General features: G+C 36.4%; 1 protein-coding gene across 5 annotated transcripts in view; it reads right to left on the bottom strand.

The window, feature by feature from the left end:
* Positions 1–18,779, bottom strand: part of FGF14 (fibroblast growth factor 14) — a 565,286-nt gene that overhangs the window by 460,032 nt on the left and 86,475 nt on the right. The window lies entirely within an intron of this gene.

The raw sequence follows: 18,779 nt of genomic DNA, 5'->3' as shown, positions 1-18,779 counted from the left end.
TATGTAAATGAATGAGTGTGACTTTGTTCCAATAAACTGTATTTCAATATCATTACGCCTAAATTTGAATTTCTTATAATTTTTCATGTATCACAAAATATTAGTCTTCTTTTTATTTTTTTTTTTTCAGTCTTAGCAAGTCGTAGTGAATTTGGCCCATGGGTCACAGTTTGCTGACTCCTGCATTAGACTTTAAGACCCATAAGAACATTCTGTGGCACCTTCCATTTGCCAACATAGATTCCAGCCTTGCATGGTTCTCTGTACATTGTAGGTACTCAACACATGTTTTTGGATGAATCACTGCTGAACAATTTACGGTTCTCTTAACACCATGGTTAATTTATTTATGCATGAACAAATTTGTATCTTTTTTTTCTTCTCTCGCCCTTTCTCTAAGACTCTAGCGAGGCCAAAATATGCTAGCCTTAAAGGGTTAAGTCATTTCCATTAAGCCCAGGACATATAGAAAGTGATTCAATTGTCAAAGGAAAGTTCATTTAAATAAACAGAATGGTCACAAGCCACATGACAGGTTATTAAAATTGTCACAGCTGCTCCTTTCCCAGCCCATCTCTGGACACAGTACTCAACAACCCTTCAGGCTCCAGGAACATTTTTCTCTGTACTCTGGACCTGATCATTTGCTCTCTGGATTTCATCTACTTTGTTCTTGTGCCAACTACCAATTTTTCCATTAAATTCTAGTGCTGTGCCTGAGCCCAGCCTCAATGTAGCATCGTGTCCCTCTGCATATACAAGACTTGGCTGTAGTCTTGAACTGATAGTCTGAGTGAGTGATAGGGTACGACCTCAACTAGGTCCAAGGCCATGTCACCCTTGCCTAGCAGTTTTACTGTCTGTCTTGTCCTCCCATACCCTTCTTCTAAATCACATAATCGTTTCATCCTATGCAGCCGTCACCAGCCCTTGTCAGAGTGACTGTGCTGTAGAGATGACATATCAGCAGCACAGAATAACCCTGTCTTAGTGAGAGTTAGCTGCTCAAAGGATCTATGCAAGTCTATATAGTTTGCAATTGTCCTTTACTGGGACAAGCAATGTTGCAGAGATCAAATATATTATATAACCAATAATATTTTGGAAAACAATGTTATTCTTTTTCAGTTTGTATCACTTACACATAAAATTTTTAAAAATCAAAACAAAGAGAATTAAGATTAAGCAAAGTATTTTTAGTAAGCTGTATGTTTTCTTGTGTGTGACTCTGGAAGTAATAAAAAGATGCTTTTGATAAAAAGGGTAATGATACAGATATTCTAACTTATTAGCTAGAAACTGTTGAAATTATTTAACTACCAAGTAACTCAAAATAACCTTATGAATTCTCTTCTTTCCTATGTGAACTAATACTGAAAAGTTAAAACTAAACATTTTCTTTTTTTCAAATTTACAAATTTCAAGTACCACCCTGGGCATTTCATACACTGGGCTTGACCCTATTTCAGAGGAGAGAAACTGTAGAGTTCTCAGTGAATGCAGAAATAGAAATTTGCTGGCGTGTTCAAAGGGTTTGGGAGAAAAAGTGTGGAAGATAGCACTGTGGTCCTAGGAAAAGCATAATGGAGCTTATTTCTTCCTTCTCAGGAATTTGTTGTCTATCCACCAGTGTAAATAAAGAAATACATACACATACATTAAAATAGATGGATTGATAAAAAAAGCTTTTTAGAACCAGATAATTATCATTCACCAAGCTAAGGGACAAACATGATATCAATCTACACTGAGGGAAAAATTTCAAGGACATAATCTAAATAAAATGGGATCCTAAGAGTGAGGCTGGCAAAATGACAGAGCATAAAAACTAGCAGCTACAGTGCACTTAGAAGGATTAATTAGGTCCCTGAATAGGTCTTCTCCAGACTGTGGTTCTGACCACCACAAATGGGGTTGAGACTACAGGCCACCCTTCCTGCTTGCCCACATGATGCCCACTTAGCCTTTTCTTTGTATACAACTTGGAAGCACTGAAAAGAGAGAAACACTTCAGAGTAGCTGCAATGAGTCAGCATATTAATGCTAACTCTAAAGTTATCTAATTTAGAGCAAGCCTGGCTTGTGACCCCAGATCCCCGTTTACCCAATCCCAAATGCTGCAAAATGGCCAGCTGACCAGAGCCAGTGCAAATTTGTTCCTCTGGCTTCCATTTAATTATTTAACATGAATCAGTGGTCAATACTAAATTAGCCCTCCCACTCTTAAGTCTTTCATCACACCAGAAATTTATTGATAGATATTTGAAAATGGGTTGATCTAATATGGAAGCCTACAGTGTGTGGGGCTTTGTTATTGTTAATAAAAGGGCTGCTTTTCATGAATTTAAATGAACTGACAAAAACTCACAGGGTTTAAAGGAAGTCGTATTTCACCTGCCAAACATTTCCTAATATACACTCCAAAGCAAAATATATATGGAAATTTCTACGCATTCTCAAAGCAGGATATTTGAATAGATTATTCTTCTTGAGGGTAAATCTTTCATGTTATTATCTTCCAAAATTTCAAATATAATAGGAAAATGTGAGACCTGTATCCTAAATAGTTTCCACAGATAAGACTAGGTTATTATTCTTTTTTAAAAGACATGCACATCAGCTTGTTCCTGGCTTTCACGTATATTTACTATGATGTCAGACACCTACTAAGTACTTAGCCTTTTCCTTAAGGCTTTGTAAGACCTTGTGATTTTCAAGTCAAAAGTTAGCAAAACATTATACACCAGACAAAAGAAATTACTTCACCTACAACGATGGGCTTGAGACTCAGCAGGATAAGAAATATCTTTATATGAATACTTTTTTTCTAAATGTGGAGTCAACCCATATCATGAACAGCAGAGCAGGTAAAGAAGACGACAGTAAGAGCCGAGGGGTTGTCCTGGCATCTCTTCTGAATGCAGTATACCACAGCAATGGCCCTGATTTCTTTACAGCTGACACATGTGACATTTGGCTCTCTCTGTTAAACTCAAGTCACAGTACTTTGTGCAAGAACCATGGATTTAAAGAGCACTTTGCATGGAGTCGTCGAGCTCAGATGAAAATAACCTTTGCCCAACTCCAGCCCTTTCCTCATGATCTGTCCGGGGTCAGTGAAGAAGAGGGACAAGATTATTACCCCCAGTTTTTCAGGCAGCACAAAAAGAATCAGAAAATTGCTGTCCCCTTGTCAATCCCACTTTCCCATCTCTGGTAACCACCCTTCCCTCTTCAACTCCCAGTCAGCAGGCTCCATGTTTCCTCCTCCAGAAAGTGAGAGGTCAGGTGTCCAAAGCAGCCACTGAAGGCTCTTTCTTCTTCACATTGATATTTTCTGGCATCTTGTCAGCTGGCTACCAAGTCTCAGCATTCGCTTTGTAAAAATCAATTAACTTATGAGAAATTTGCTAATAGCTGCAGGCTCAGCACTCTCAATATTAGAAAATGACAGACCTTACTTACTGAATTTGCTTTTTTAGTCTTCTTTTAAAAAGAAAGCTTCCATTTTTACTGCTACCATGAGCACTGCATTTGTCTTGATCAATGTGTTAACGTGAAGGGACCATATCTAAGGCAAATGTAAGTTGCAAATCTCATGGTTCTAGGTTGAGGGTACTACTTACTTCCAGATGTGTAAAGAGGTTGCACATTATTGTAATCAAAGACTGAAAAAAGATACCACTTGAAAAATATTTGAGAAGAGAGAAGGGAAGAAAGGCCTCTGAGATGTTATTTATAACGCAGTATTGAATTTCATATGACCTTCGTGAACAATGAATCTCATGTTTTACAACATTTTACCAAGGCATTATTTTCTAATAAATCTCCTTTTGTTTTCCATTCTCTTTGCTGTAGAAAATGCAAACAAGAAAAGGACAATGGCTGAAAATTCCGTCTCTGTGATTTGAAGTGCTCTCACTTGCATGCTGAGAAGTGTTATAATGGATATTTTTGGCACTGGCTGCTGATAGCAGCTTGGTACTAGCAGCACTTGATTCAAAATGTCATATGATACAATAATACACAAATTGAGTGCACAGAGGGGGGAAAATCATGCAACCTGTCACAGATTCGGCAATTTTTCATGAGCATTCGGAGAGAGAAATATAGAAGCGGAAACCTGAAAAATGAAATAGGAAAAAAAATAAGCACTCAAGATCTACAAATACCAGGGAAAAGATTATTAACAAGTGGAAATAGCAATTTTTATGTAATCATAACACAAGTGGTTTCTTTAGTCAAAATCTTGTGGCATAAATCTATGAATGATTTGGACAACTGAAGTACTTGTCAATGAGAAATTTATTTACTCAAATATAATCAAATGCTTTTCCTATTATTTTTTAAATTTTCTTAAAATAATAGCCCTTTTTTCTACTGCTTAATCTTTGTCCTCCATTGGTCTTTCTTCTGAAGCAAATTAAACAAACAAAAAACTTTATATCTTGGATATGATGATAACAATTAGAATTGCCTTATCCAAAAAATTTAAATCTTAGCAATAAATTATCTAATATTTACTTTAAAAGTACATTCTGGATGTTAATTTCAAGGATATTTCTTTAATATCATGGCATTGCCTTGTCCTGTACTTTATCTTTTGTATTTGACAATTTGAGTTGTTACTAGTACTGGATTGTCAATTTGTATTTGTCCCTTCTCCTTTTTATTTCCACTATTTTTCCAATTGCAAAAACAGAATTTTTTTTTTCCTAGTCGATGAGTGAAACTTTCCCAATTTAATTTTTGTTTAATGTTTATAGTTAGAATGTCTTTTTTAAGTCCGAGCTCCCTCGATACCAGCTAAATGGCCTCAATCCAGTCATTTCTTCTCTCTGTGCCTCAGTTTCTTTATCTACCTCATAAGGTTACTGTGAATATTAATGAGTTAGGGTAGCCCTTAGAATAATACCTGGCACACAGTGAGCTATATGTCAATGTCCTCATCTTGAAAGTAGAAGTGATTTAAATATGAACAAATTATTATTCAAAATACTTTAAAATATCTATTTTTATTTGTTTTACCACCATTAGTCTATGGATTACTTCAATTTAAGTAATTGTTTGATTACTTTAAGTGGCCATAAGATTTTAAATACAAGACGAACCCTAAAAATCATGTCCAACTTCCGATTTCTATAGTGTGGTCTTAATCATCATGATTATTGTTATTAGGCATTTGTTAAACAGATAATTTTACTTCTCATGAATTCTGATGCCATAAAGTGCCTGGGCTTGTAGATATTCTCAACATTATTGACAGATTCACTATCTTTGTCCTTCAGATCCACATATTTTCAATAGCACAGATCTTCACCACATCTGGCACTGTGGTACCTAATAGTGCACGGTGTAGGTAGAAAGGATTCTGATAGCCTTCTTTTTGATCCTTAGAAGTCTTCGATTCTTTCTTTTCCTTTGTCCAGTACTGTCTAGTTTATAATACATTTGTACAATTATCATGCACTAGATCCTAAAGCCACCTTTCTAAAGGTAGGCAAGGCAGTTATAATTACCCCCTAGGAAACGAGTCAAATGTTAGGATCTTGCCCAGGTTCACAAAATTAGATGTACCAGAGGTAACTAGAAAGCCCAGCTCTTAGAATTTTCCCTCCAAAGGTGTCTTCACAGCACCAGGGTGCCTCTCCCCAAAAACATTTTGCTTCATATGTATTATATCTTCTTATCATATCAGGGGAAGCAGATAGTCCAGCAATGGGCAAAGAACCAAGACAATAACACGGAAACAGTAAAATCACGTCAATGCGCGCAGTAAGCTATTCACACCATTCAGCAGTCCAAGGTTAAGTTCACATCGAAGCTATCTATGTGATGGAGATATTAGGGAAATAGATGCATGAATTCCATATTTGGTCAAGATGGAGTTGGAAATAGAGTCCCTTGGGTACAGAAGAGAAAGGCTTGAAAAAAATTGTCCCCAGCCTTATTTTACATTCATATTGATAATGGAGGACTAAGTTTAAACTGCCAGGACCACTGTTTCTGTTCTTTTTTGAGGGTTAGGAAACCATTCTTATTTAGGTAAATGAATTTCAATTCTAAAATGAACTGTGATCACCTTCTTATCACAGAAATTTAGGTAAAAAGAAAATTTGTGTAATACCCTCATGATATTTCTAGGCCCACAAAGGCAACAGATGGTCTCTGAGCTTAACGATCTCTGCATTCTACATTAAAAATGTTTCCAATAGATTGACATAGTGTAGGAGTCTGATTCTTTATTAAAAGATTGTTTCTCAGGTTCTGTGCAACTTCTGGAAAGTATGAGATATGAGCTATTGTGGTTTGCAGCTTAGGTCAATAGCACGAAACTTCTCTCTACATCATACTGAAATCACTTTACATCTATTTAGAGATGGTCTACAGTTAGGGCAATGGACTTATCAATGCTTAATTAGCCTTGGTTATCCACTGATATGCTGCAAGGAAACTGATTATCAAGTACATTTTTGCTAAATGTACTCTAGTAAAAAAAAAAAAAATGTAACTGCCATAAGATGCTAACCACAGATTCAAATAAAACTGAACTAAGAAATGGCATATTTAGTTTTGAGCTTGAAATCCTGACTCATGCAACTGCAGAAGCACAATTGTGCAACCACAGTGCTCCATTTTCCTTCCAAACCACTGCCAAAAAAAAAATCTTTGGAGCCTGTGTTTTCTTCACTTAGATACTAAAGCTCAAGAAACATGAAACAAGACAGCAAAACTGAAATTCAGTAGGAATGCAAAGATAACATTAAGTACACATCTTTCAGCTCTTCACCAACTCCTCATAAACAAGCCACACTAATTCTATCATGAAGAGAATATGGTTGAAAGAATTTACCTATCTGTACATATCCTCATTTCAATATAGTAAATCATATGACTATAAAAAATCACACAAACGCAGTAAAGGAGAAACCTCATTATACTACCTAGACCAGGTGAGTGAAGCCAACATCACCAGTAATAAGTCAAAATGATAGTATTGATAGGTGCACTTCATATAATGTGATGGAAATGGCACTTTACCTCTGGGATCTTTCTCATAAAAGCCTATAATCCCAGGTTTACCATGTGGAAAACATCAGATAAACCCAAATTGAGAAACATTCCATAAAACACTTTATCAGTGCTCCTCAAAACTATCAAGGTCATCAAAAACACGAAAAGTTTGCAAAACTATCAGTCTGGAGAAGCCTAAGTAGATGTGACTACTAAATGCAACGTGGTGTCCTAGATAGGGTCCCAGAATAGAAACAAGCACTTAGGTAAAAAATCAACGATATCTTAATAAAGTATAGACTTTGATTAATAACGATGTATCAGTATTAGTTCATTAATTGTACCAGGTGTACCACACTAATGTGAGATGCTAAGTAAGGGAAAACCAGGTGTGGGGTATATGGGAACTCCTTGTACTATCTTTGCGAAACTTCTGTAAATCTAAAACTATTCGAAATAAAAGTTTTCTTAAAAACAAAAGTTATTCCTTTCATTTTATTGATCTATGGATCAGAAAAATTCAATTAACCAAAATTTTTTTTTTATTATTTCTTCTGTTTTTCAGAAGAATGTGATGAATGCCCATGGAAGGCTGACCACGTGGCTGGGATGCCCTCATAGACTTTCCAGGCAGTGCAGTTTGGATCCTACTAACACATGATACCAATTTTGTTTATACAAGTTGTACTTATTTTAATTATGTAATTGAATTATTTTTTTAAATCACAAGTTTAACTGCAAAGGAAAGACTTGTTATTTTTATAAAAATAGACTGAATGATTTGAAAAAACTTGATAAAAGCAAATGGCTAAAAATACTCCTTTGAATATGTGTGTTCTTGTACTATAAAAGATTGAGAGAAAATGCCATGAAAATCAAAAAGGATTCTGAACTAGATTGCTTACAGCCTTCAAGTTCTGCTCCACTTAAAGACATCAAAATTAGAAATCATAAACCATGCCTGTGGTTTCTGCAGGAACTCAAAATCAGTTCAACCATAATCATAGTACTGGTGAATAAGCATTTATATATTTAATATCAAATAAAATGTTAAGGTACATGTGTATCACTTTTAATAATTGCCCTGTTTACTATCTTTTTCATTACCTTATCTTTTCAATTAACAAATTACTACTGATCCCAAATATCTAACCAACACATCTATTGAAGATGATTTTTACTTTCATCTTTTATGAGCTAGTATTTCATAGTAAATAAGGGTGAAGGGGGTCAAATATATAGTGACAGAGGAAATTTAACTTTGTGTGGTGAACACACAATGCAATTTACGTATGACATTATTGAACTGTACCTTTGAAATCTATATAAGTTTATTAACCAATATCACCCAAATAAATTTAATTAAAAAAAAAAAAAAGATTCTACGGTACATTTTTGGCTGTCTTTCCTTTAACTGATAGGTTCAAGTTTTTATTTTGCCCTGTTTAAAAATGAGCTCGTTGTGCAATTCTGTCACCTTTTCCCCTGGCAGACTCTAGATACAAGGGCGACTGCCTAATTATACTGTTCTGCTCACAAGAAGCAAATTCTTTAAAGTGGCTTCTTAGATTAACAATGGAAAGCATCATGTGAAAGCTGGAGGAAAAATCCACAAGAACAAAAGAGATTTAAAATGTGCTTTTTTTGTTTTGTTTTTTTTAATTCAGTGTCTTGGAAAACAATATCATTTCCTCAAAATTAAGTGACTCTATTTTCAAAGAACTCTAAGTAAGGGTGAAAACGAGAACTGAATAAATGTGATGTAACTGAATAAATGGGATGTGCTTCTCTCTTGATTTCCAGGTAATAAATTTTGCACCAGGCAATTATACTAGATGTGAATCTGTTTCTTCTATCATGCTGAAAGCAAGATCACTAAGACGTACTTTACTTTTCCCAACAGAATATATCTTTCTCAAAGATGGTGACGAAGCTGTTTCTTTCTGCATTAGCAGAAAACACATTCTAATCAAAGTTGAATAGTACCAAATTATTAGAATTTTCTAAGCAAAAGGACAGCAAGATTCTCTAACATCTAATGGAATTAAATGGTTATTTATAAATTCAGCTATTCAACCAAAATAAGTCCTTTAAAAAATAGTATATTTTTGGTCTAGAATATGCTTTAGAGGAAAAATTTAAAAAAAAATAGGGAATTTATAAAAACGTACTTAAGAAACAAATCGAAGACAGTCAAAATGGATTCTAACTATCCCTCAGGAATATAAAGCAATAGACAGGATCCAAAATCAATGCTTCTTAGGATTAAGCAAAGTGCAAGTTGAAAGGTTAGAATTTTCAGCATGCACATAGGTTTGGCAGGACTTTTTATATTTCCATTATGAGCATACTATCACCAGAAATACCAGCTGACAGACAGGCAAGAGATCAAGAGGAAAATCAAAAAGGCAAAGAACTGCTGAGACAGACTGGATTTCTACCATGACCTCAGCACTTCCCATCTCTCTCAGCTTAGGGGAGGAGACTGACTATAGAATAGGAAGTGTGGGAAGAAAGAAAGATGGTAGGTGAGTAAAGGCGGGGTTCCACAAAGCAAAGCCTCAGGAAGACAAAGGTTCTATTTCTCTCCTCTTCTTTGCTTCCCATGAGAATTAACCTTGAGACTAAAAGTACAATATGAGGAAAGAAGCGAACAAGATGACTTGGGCAGCACAGCAGAAACTCCCTAGGCTGATGATGGAAGGTCAGATTTTGAGACTATACCAAGTTGGGTGACACAAAATGTAAGTATCCTCCTGTAATATTTTAGGAACATCAGTAAGAAAAACAAACACATAAACCAAACACAAAAATCCAATTAAACTGTAAAAGCTCACTGATCTTATCCCTAAACAAACTCTATTTGTATACGTATTTCATTTATCAAATGTTTGAATTTAAATTTTACTGAATTGATATTTTTAAAGCTACCCATCCTAATTTTAGAATATACTTCTATTTCCTGCTACATTCTCATATAATTTCAAATCTGCTGTGGGAAGAAAATATAAACCTATTAAAAAACTAAAATTAACTATACAAAGTATACCAACATTGATTGTTTAATAGACACAGCAACAGCGAGAACCCTTCTTTTTACAGCCTGACTCATAACTCATCTCTTCCACCAACCTTCTCGTTGTTTCTTCAAATTTTTCCTTCCCTCCACCTAAAAACTGCAGCAATATCATGTATATTTTCTGCCTTCTCCCCTAATTTCCAATGGATATTTCCATACAAATATCTGTATGGATCTTTCAACAAAGCATCTTTCCCCAGTCCTCTTGTATCTCCTAAAAAAAAGTCAAGTCATTCATCTTCTCAGGATCAAAACTTCTGTATGATCTTCCATAAACCTCTCTCCCTTAACTCCCACGTTTAGTTGGTTATCAAAATCTGCCCAGTCCATACCCACAAGGATTCTAGTTTACAGCCCCACTGAATTTTTAACCCCATGATAGTTAAGTATCTTATTTTTTGTTAATCCGCTTTAATTACTGTACCTAGCATAGCACCACACACAAGAAGATATACAATACAAATTTGTTGACTAAAGTTATACAGTACTACACTTTAAGAAAATACTTTTAGTTGTTAGTCTTTTATGTTAGGGACATTTTTAGAGATCCTCTGCAAATCACTGACCACTGATCTAACTTTTTTATATTCCATGTTCTCTTCCCAATGCTACCAATACCCTACCAATAGGCGCATGCACACACACACACACACACACACACACACACACACACACACACACATACACACTTAACTGTACTAAAATTCCAAATTAATAATCATTACAAAGATATTATTTTCCAATAAAAAGTGACTGCTTCTTTTTTCATTTTCTAGGCTTTCCTAAAAATAAAATGGAAAATTGGCAAGTGTTTGGTCAATTTAATTAAATGTATACAGGTCAAATCAAATAGTTCAGGCCAAATACTTTATTAAAATAGTTTCGTTCATCTCCTTAATAACAAAATTGACCATATTGTCAAAAGTTTAATTTATCTCAGACGTGCTGATACATCTATAATCAAAAGTAGCATTTTGGAGCAGAATAGTTCCTTATACACATTTATATGAAGTTGACTTTTTTAAGAGTTTTCAATAAAATTTCACATAATGTAATTAACGTATAATGACTAAGAAAAATATGAAAACACAATGCAATTGACAGTTACGGACGTCATGCTTTGGAGAAAAAAACTGCTACAGAGGATGTTGGAAACATCAAAGAATGAGATGTGGGCTCATAAGCAACCCGGGGAGGTAAAGAGAAATATAAATTAATAAAAGAGGTACATTATAATCAATAACAAAATGGAAAAACAGAAGGCTGAATTCTAAGGTTCCCTCAATTTCCCCTTATCCTCTCGTGTCATCTTAGCCCCTTAGATTCCATGGTGCATCATCACGATCACCCCTCTCTACCTTACTGCTCTCTCACTTTGACTTACCAGCCAAAACCTACTCCATACCTGCACCCATGCAGCTGAGTATAATTGGAGAAAAACACGCAGTTCCCTGGCTCACCCCTCTAAATATCCATGGCTACTAACCTCAGGTGGGTGGCTAATGCTAGAAGGCAATCATACGATATTCCCCAGAGATTATCTTATACTTCCTTTCAAAACTCCAGTATTCTCTCCAACCTTTACTCTATGGTAAAGGCTTCATTTCAGATGACACTAAGAAAAATGAAACTATCAGAAGAGGACTACACGTTTCCACTACCACATCTTCCAACCACCTACATGTGTGTCCAGACAGTCTCTTTTCCTTCCTATTATTTTTGTCGAAATGTATAAACTTTTATACGAAGCCTCCTCCACCTAGATCCCAGATCCTTTCTCATGTTGACTATTCAGGAGCAATGCCATAGCAATTTTTCTCCTGAGTATTCTCTGCTTTTTTGCCAGCTCATGGAGAATTCAAAAAGGTTTTAAAATATTATATACAGCGTTTTTCATTGTTTTCTGCCTAGGGTCAAATGGAGTGACAATTCACCATGTTGCAGATACAAAAATGGTTAATTCTCAGTTATTATCTCACGTGATATATTAGCATCATTGAATATAACTGATCTCTTCCTCTTTCATGAAACACTTCTTTGCTGTGGCTTTAGGAATACTGCTTTTGTAGTCCACATCACAGAGGTTCTTCCTCAAATCTGTGTTCTATAAACATTGTCTCACCCTCAAACCACTCCTCTTCCCCATCTACCCTGTTGTGAATAACCAATCACTTACAACTCCCAATTTAAGTCGCCAGCCTCGCACCCTGTCCCTTGAATTCCAGACTCAGAAATCCAAGTCTCTACTCACCATCTCCACTTAAATGTCTCTAAAAAGCTTCTCAAACTTAGCATGTCTGAAATCAGACTCTGAGCCCAGGTCCCAGACATCCTCTCACAAACTTTCCCAACCCAATAAATAACTCCATCTTTCCAGCTGCTCAGGCCAACAAACTTGGAGTTCTCCTTGACTCCTGTCAACACTGCTTTCAATAATGTACAGAATATGTCCTCTTTTCCACCACCTCCTCCAAAACTTCCCTGGTTCAAGTAACAACTATTGTGTGCCTGAATTATTTCAAAAGTAATACATTTTAACTCTGGCCTCTGCAGCATATCTCAAAACGATAGCTAGAGCAATCCAAAAAATATGTCAGGTCATGTCACTCCTTTACTCAAAATCCTCCATCATCTTCCTATCCTCTAAAAATTAAAGGTAAACTTCTCACTAGGACCTACAGAACCCTAAATGAGCTGACCACCCACTGCCTCTCTGATGTTATCCTCTTCCACTCCCCACTCTCTCCCTCTGCCTCATCCCAAGTGGACCCTTTGATGTTTATCAACATGTCAAGCATGCCCCAACCTCAGGACCTTTGCACCTGTGGCTTACTTTGCCTAAAATGTGTTCTCAGATACCTGAATAACTCTTGCCCTCACTTCTCTCAGTTCTCCTGACAAATGCCGGTGAAGATTCCCTTGGTAATCCTATATAAAACAGCATCTCCTCTCCAAATACAGCTCTTGCTTTTATCTTTCTGTTTTATTTTCCTTACAGAAGTTACCACCAACTTAAATATTTTCTATTTTCGTGCTTACTTTATGGCTGTAAGCACAATACCATGAGGACAGGGATCGGTTTTATTCACTTCTCTTCCTCAGAACCCAAAAAAATGCCTCGCAAATAAAAGAAAATCAATAAATAATTGTTGAATAAATTAATGAATTGGATTTTGAGAAAAGATACTTACATAAAAAATAAGAGCTAAAATTTACTGAGTGTTCACGGTAAGGCATGTTAAGTACTTTACATGTATTGTTTTACTAACCCTCACAACAATCTTTGAGGTTCTTTTAATCTCCAACTTTACAGATAAGGAAAGTAAGGCTTAAAGAGGTCAAATAACTCACCCAAAGCCCCAGAGCCAGTACATGACAGACTTGAGACCGATACTCAAGCTTCTTTCATGTCACAGCCTGTTACTTTTCTAAAATGACTCTGTATATCTCATCTCATAGCTGTGTTTCTAGGAAGAACCTCGATAATGACCTTAGTGTGACCTCTATGATGACCTTATTAAACACTTAATAAATGTCAGCAATTAGTGTCATTAAAAATCAAACTCCACACAGTAGGCAAAACAATAAATGATAACTTATCAGAGTCTAAACACTATGCAGATTGCTAGGCAGCACATTTTTCGACAGAGATTGTAGACATTTAGTATGACTTTGTTCATTGCCTTGCTAAATGGAGGGATACCACTGCTGCAACTTTGGAAATTAGCATATCTTCAATTTAACTGCGAAAAGCTACTTGGTTTTGTTGATGCTAATGTTCAAGTCGCTAAAATCTATTTGCCAAGGCACTACTGCACCCAATTCACGATCATCACATGCATGAACCAGAAAACCCGATTAGATTAAATATGCTCTTTAAGGATAAATAGCAAGGTGTGCTTGCCCTTCTCTCTGGGATCTGTTCCAGTTGTCCTACCTCACCCCACAAACTCCCTGATCAAAGCTGGCATCTGCCCTGAGATGTGCTTTGTTCACACCTACTCTTTTCTGGACTTGTCTTCCTGACCCAGATTCCTATTGCTATTCTGATTCGGAATCCAGTCCCACTACTTCTAATACTGAGAATAACCCTATGTTCTACTAGCTCCTGATGCTTACCTGACATGTGTCCTCTATTCAGCCTAAATAAATTTAAATTATATTATCTAAGTATGCAGAATCAGCAGTCAGTACGCAGAATCACAGCTAGATAGGCTTAATGAATAAAAAAGAGAAGTAGATGTGTGATAGCCTGTCTCCAAGGGGACTCTAGTGATTCTTGCCTCTGGCTATTCACTTTCTTTTACAGCCGCAGCCCATATTGAATAAAGCAGACCTGGGTGGCTGAAGCTGTCTCAAAGGAGAGGGTCCTCAACCCCTGGGCCATGGACCTGTACTAGTCCACAGCCTGTCAGAAATCGGGCCACGCAGCAGGAACTGAGTGGTGGGCAAGACGGCAAAACTTTGTCTGTATTTGCTGCCATTCCTCAGTGCTAGCTAGCATCGCCTCAGATCATCAGGCATTAGATTCTCATTGGAGCACCGGTTCCTGGTGCCAAAAAGATTGGGGACTGCTGTCTTCAAGGACATTGTAGGGTCTGCTTTACACTCTTAAATCATTTTCTCTGGAGGAAGCCAGCAATCATGTCACAAGGACACCAAAGCAGCCCTGCAGAGAAGTCCAGGTAGAAAGGAACGGAAGCTTTCTGCCAACAGCCAGAACTAACTAGCTACAGATGTACTTGGAAAATGATTTTTCAATCCCAGTCAGTTTTCAGTTGACTCCACCTTCAGCCAGCATCTTAACTGCAACCTCATGACAGACCATGAGCTAGAACTATCCAGCAAAGGTACTCCTGAATTTCTGACCCACAGAAACCGTGTGAGATAATAACTATTTATTCTTGTTTGAAGCCACTGAGTTTTAGGATAACTTGTTATGTAGCTAAAGATAACTAAAACAAGGCATACAAAATCCATTTGTGAGGAAAGTAAACTTAAAAAGTCATGAGCCCTATAACAAGGAAAACTGTGCATAAATTCAACTCAGCATTAAAATATATGTGATATTAAACAAATAAAACATGAATTTATCTTTTTACAGAGCTTAGAGTTTTGATTATAGGTTTAAGAAAAAAGACTAATAGCCAACTTTTCCTGACCTGCGGTAGCACCCTAAATGTCGACATTTCAATAAATTTGTGTAATAGCACAAATAGCTTAAACTACAGAAAACAGAGCTCCAAAGACTTTGAACTTTAAACTCTGAACTCTGAGAAACATTAAAAAACATAATTTTCTGCTGTGAATACAATAATCCTGATTTAAAAACATAATAATAACCAATCAAATGTAGATTGTCTAGGACAAAACAGAAGATTATAGTGCAATACAGAAGACTAAAGACAATGCCAGGCCATGATTATGAAGAAAACATCAAGACCAGGACCAGGGCAGAAACATTCGCCTTACGGTAGAAAGAATGGCATTGTAATTATATCTGTATACTTATTGTACTTTCTTATATAAATTTGCTTTAGGCAACTAATTAAAAATCTGAACATCATCATTCTCAACTAATCATTCTGTTGTCTGAGTTACAAGATCGATTCTAATGCTAAAGAGAGCGACCTGAACCAAATGAACTCAAATTGCCAACTGAAATCAATATAAGATATTCAAGGAAACAGATGTGCACACAACTTATAGAGGCATCTAATATTGCCAATATTTATCCTGATCTTAATATATTATACATTACAGGGGGAAAAAAGTGTTACAAATCTAAATTTGAAGGTAGAAGACCTGAAATAAAATTTAGCTTCTGTTTTGAAGTTCTGGGAAAGCATTTGGGAGATAAAAGTTAAATAATTTCAATGGCTTCTCTTGACCGCGAATAAAGCGTTTAGCATTCATCTCTTTTTGAGGGAAGTACAACTCATTTTGTCAAAGATGTATCACTTTGATGCTTCCCTAGAAATTAAGCTGCAAACCCCAAGGTTATAGGAACTATGATTATTTGTGGCTCTGCTGCTGGTCCCAAGTTTTACATGCTATATTTGGCCAATAGATGACTGATGAGTGACAGATTAGACAAATATTCTTCTAAATAGCACACTGGAATACAACCAACATGCATTGCATGTTTATCTTTTATCGGGCATTGTATTAAGTGTTAACGATACAAAGCAGTTTAAGGAACAATGCTAGCTGTAAAGGAGCTCAAAGTGCAGCAGGGGATCCAGAGCAGAGGAACGTGTCAAAATTGAAAGAAAACAAACGATGGAGCAAAAGACAAAGAGAACAATTTTAAATTCTGAAAGAAGTAGGGGACAGAATGGTTGAACACAGCACTGCAGAAAATGACGTAAGAAAAAAAATTACCTTTGAGTTTGATCTTTAAGTGGATGGTCTCCTGATAGTCAGCTTTTTACAAGACAAGAATGAACACTATGCCACAAATCTTATTTCTAAAAATAAGACTGTATGCCAGAAATACTGCTAAAAGAATAATCATCAAATAAATGTGTTTCTAAGGGTCCATAGGACCAAAAGAATGAAGAGAGAAATTAGCATATCTTCTGGCAAGATAGTCAGACTTTTTACCTTTTGAACAATGAAATGTGAAGATTATGATGTATTTACTTTGAACTATCCACAATTAATCAGCTTCATAGACCAAAGTCACTTATTTGTATTCAAAGTTAGGTGGTATGCAAAGTTAGGTGTCCACATCCTAATCCCCAGAACCTGTGCATATGTGATCAAGGTTAAGGACTCTGAGGTGGGGAGAAGAGTCTGAATGATCCTGGTGGCTCCAATCTAAACACATGTATCCTTAAAGCAGAGCATATCTCCTGGCTTTGTTCAGAAAAATGGCAGCATGGGATGAATTTGGTACCCTATAGCTGATGGAGTGTACAGGTAAGGGTAAGAGAGGTAGGGAGCTACAAGGAAGGGCCAGAGAAAGGCCTCTAGATGCTACCAAGGGAGGCCCTCAGTTGACGGCTAGCAAGGAAATGGAGACCTGGATCCTACAACCACCTGGAACTGAATTCTGCCAACCTCTGCATGAGCCTCAAGAAAGGAGTGCAGCCTGCTGACGCCTTGATTTTAGACAGATGAGACCTATATAGGACTTCTAACCTACTGAACTGTCAGATAATAAATTTATGTTGTCTTATATGACTAAATTTGTGGTAATATGTTACAGCAGTAATAGAAAACTAACAGGCCAACACATTAAAAGGGAGTTACAAATACAAGCTTATAACTTGGTCTTATAAATATAAATCCTGTTCAAGATTCAGAAATGTTGTTACAATGATACCACTTATTTTTCTGGACCAGTTCTTCTAAAAGGGAAGAAAGAGTAAATAATAATAAGAGCTACTTTTTATCAAGTAGATACAATATAGTAGTTAGTGCACTAAGTGTTTTACATAGCAACAGTATTCACCGATATTTTTGAGCATATGTATATGTATGTTAGTAGGTGATGGGCATTGTTCTAAGTTCTTTTCGTATATTGATTTATTTAATCTCCACAAAATCCTTAAGAGTAAACTTCTACTATCATCCCCACTTTACAGATGAGGGAATAGAGACACAAAGAATGTAAGTAATGTACTAAGGTCACACAGATAGTAATCACTTAGTCTCCAGGGCATCTCTCTAACAGAAGTGAACATTTACCCAGGCGCAAGCTATGTTCCAGGTTCTGGACCGAGCACTTCCCATTCATTTGCACACTACTGCCCCAACAGCACCTGTTTGACAGATGAGTAACCTGACACTTAAATATTCAATAACTTGCTCAGTATCTCACAGCAGGTAGCCAAGGTTGGAACTGACCCCAGAACAGACTTTCTGAACCATCCAGAGTGTTCTACATAAGCCCAGTAAGGTGGGGCCAGCAACAGAAAGGTACCGTTACTTGAAGATGTCCTTTTTAAAACAATCTTCAGCGGAGTATTTTAGTTAAAATTTCCCAAACACTTGAATCAAGTGACATCTCTCCAAAAGGACACTCGAGATCCTCTCTATTGCTAGAAGAGGGAGGGCTTCACGTATGCCAGGTTGACAACTGAGAATATTTGTATTTAACAACAAACAACAAAAACTTCAGTCACCTTCTCTCACTTTTCATTCAATCCTAATTACAAAATTGATTAATAAATACCTACTGAGTACCTACTATGTAGAAATCAATATGATGAGCATTAAGTAACATCCGAACAAGTATAATTTATCTGAGTGTACTGATTTCTACCTTATAACTTCAAGAGAAATCAAAAGACCTTCGGTGATCTAATGCATAACAACCACGACTCTAAAGAAACTTATATGCCATATTGAGGGAAATTCAATCAACTTCTCATAATCTTTTAGAAAAATTAAATGTAGTTATGTCAGATAAGAATTAGACCAAAAGTCAGCAGGTTCAGGTTCTACGTGAGTGACCCTGAGCAAGTCATTTCATTGGTCCATCTCCATGTCTTCATTTGTAAAATAAAAATATTGGTCTTTAAAATATCAAATACGTTCCTAGTTATTTCGGTCCTCGTACAAGAAGAATGTCTAAATTTAGGCAATGTGCTGGACAGCAGGACTGGAGTGAGCTTGGTACCAGGGGCAGAAGTGGTAAATATCCAAACCTCAGAGCCACTCATATATGAACTAGGAG

The sequence above is a fragment of the Pteropus alecto genome, unplaced genomic scaffold, assembly GCF_000325575.1.
Source record: "Pteropus alecto unplaced genomic scaffold, ASM32557v1 scaffold13, whole genome shotgun sequence".
NCBI lineage: Eukaryota > Metazoa > Chordata > Mammalia > Chiroptera > Pteropodidae > Pteropus > Pteropus alecto.
This window is presented reverse-complemented; position numbering and strand designations above follow the sequence as displayed.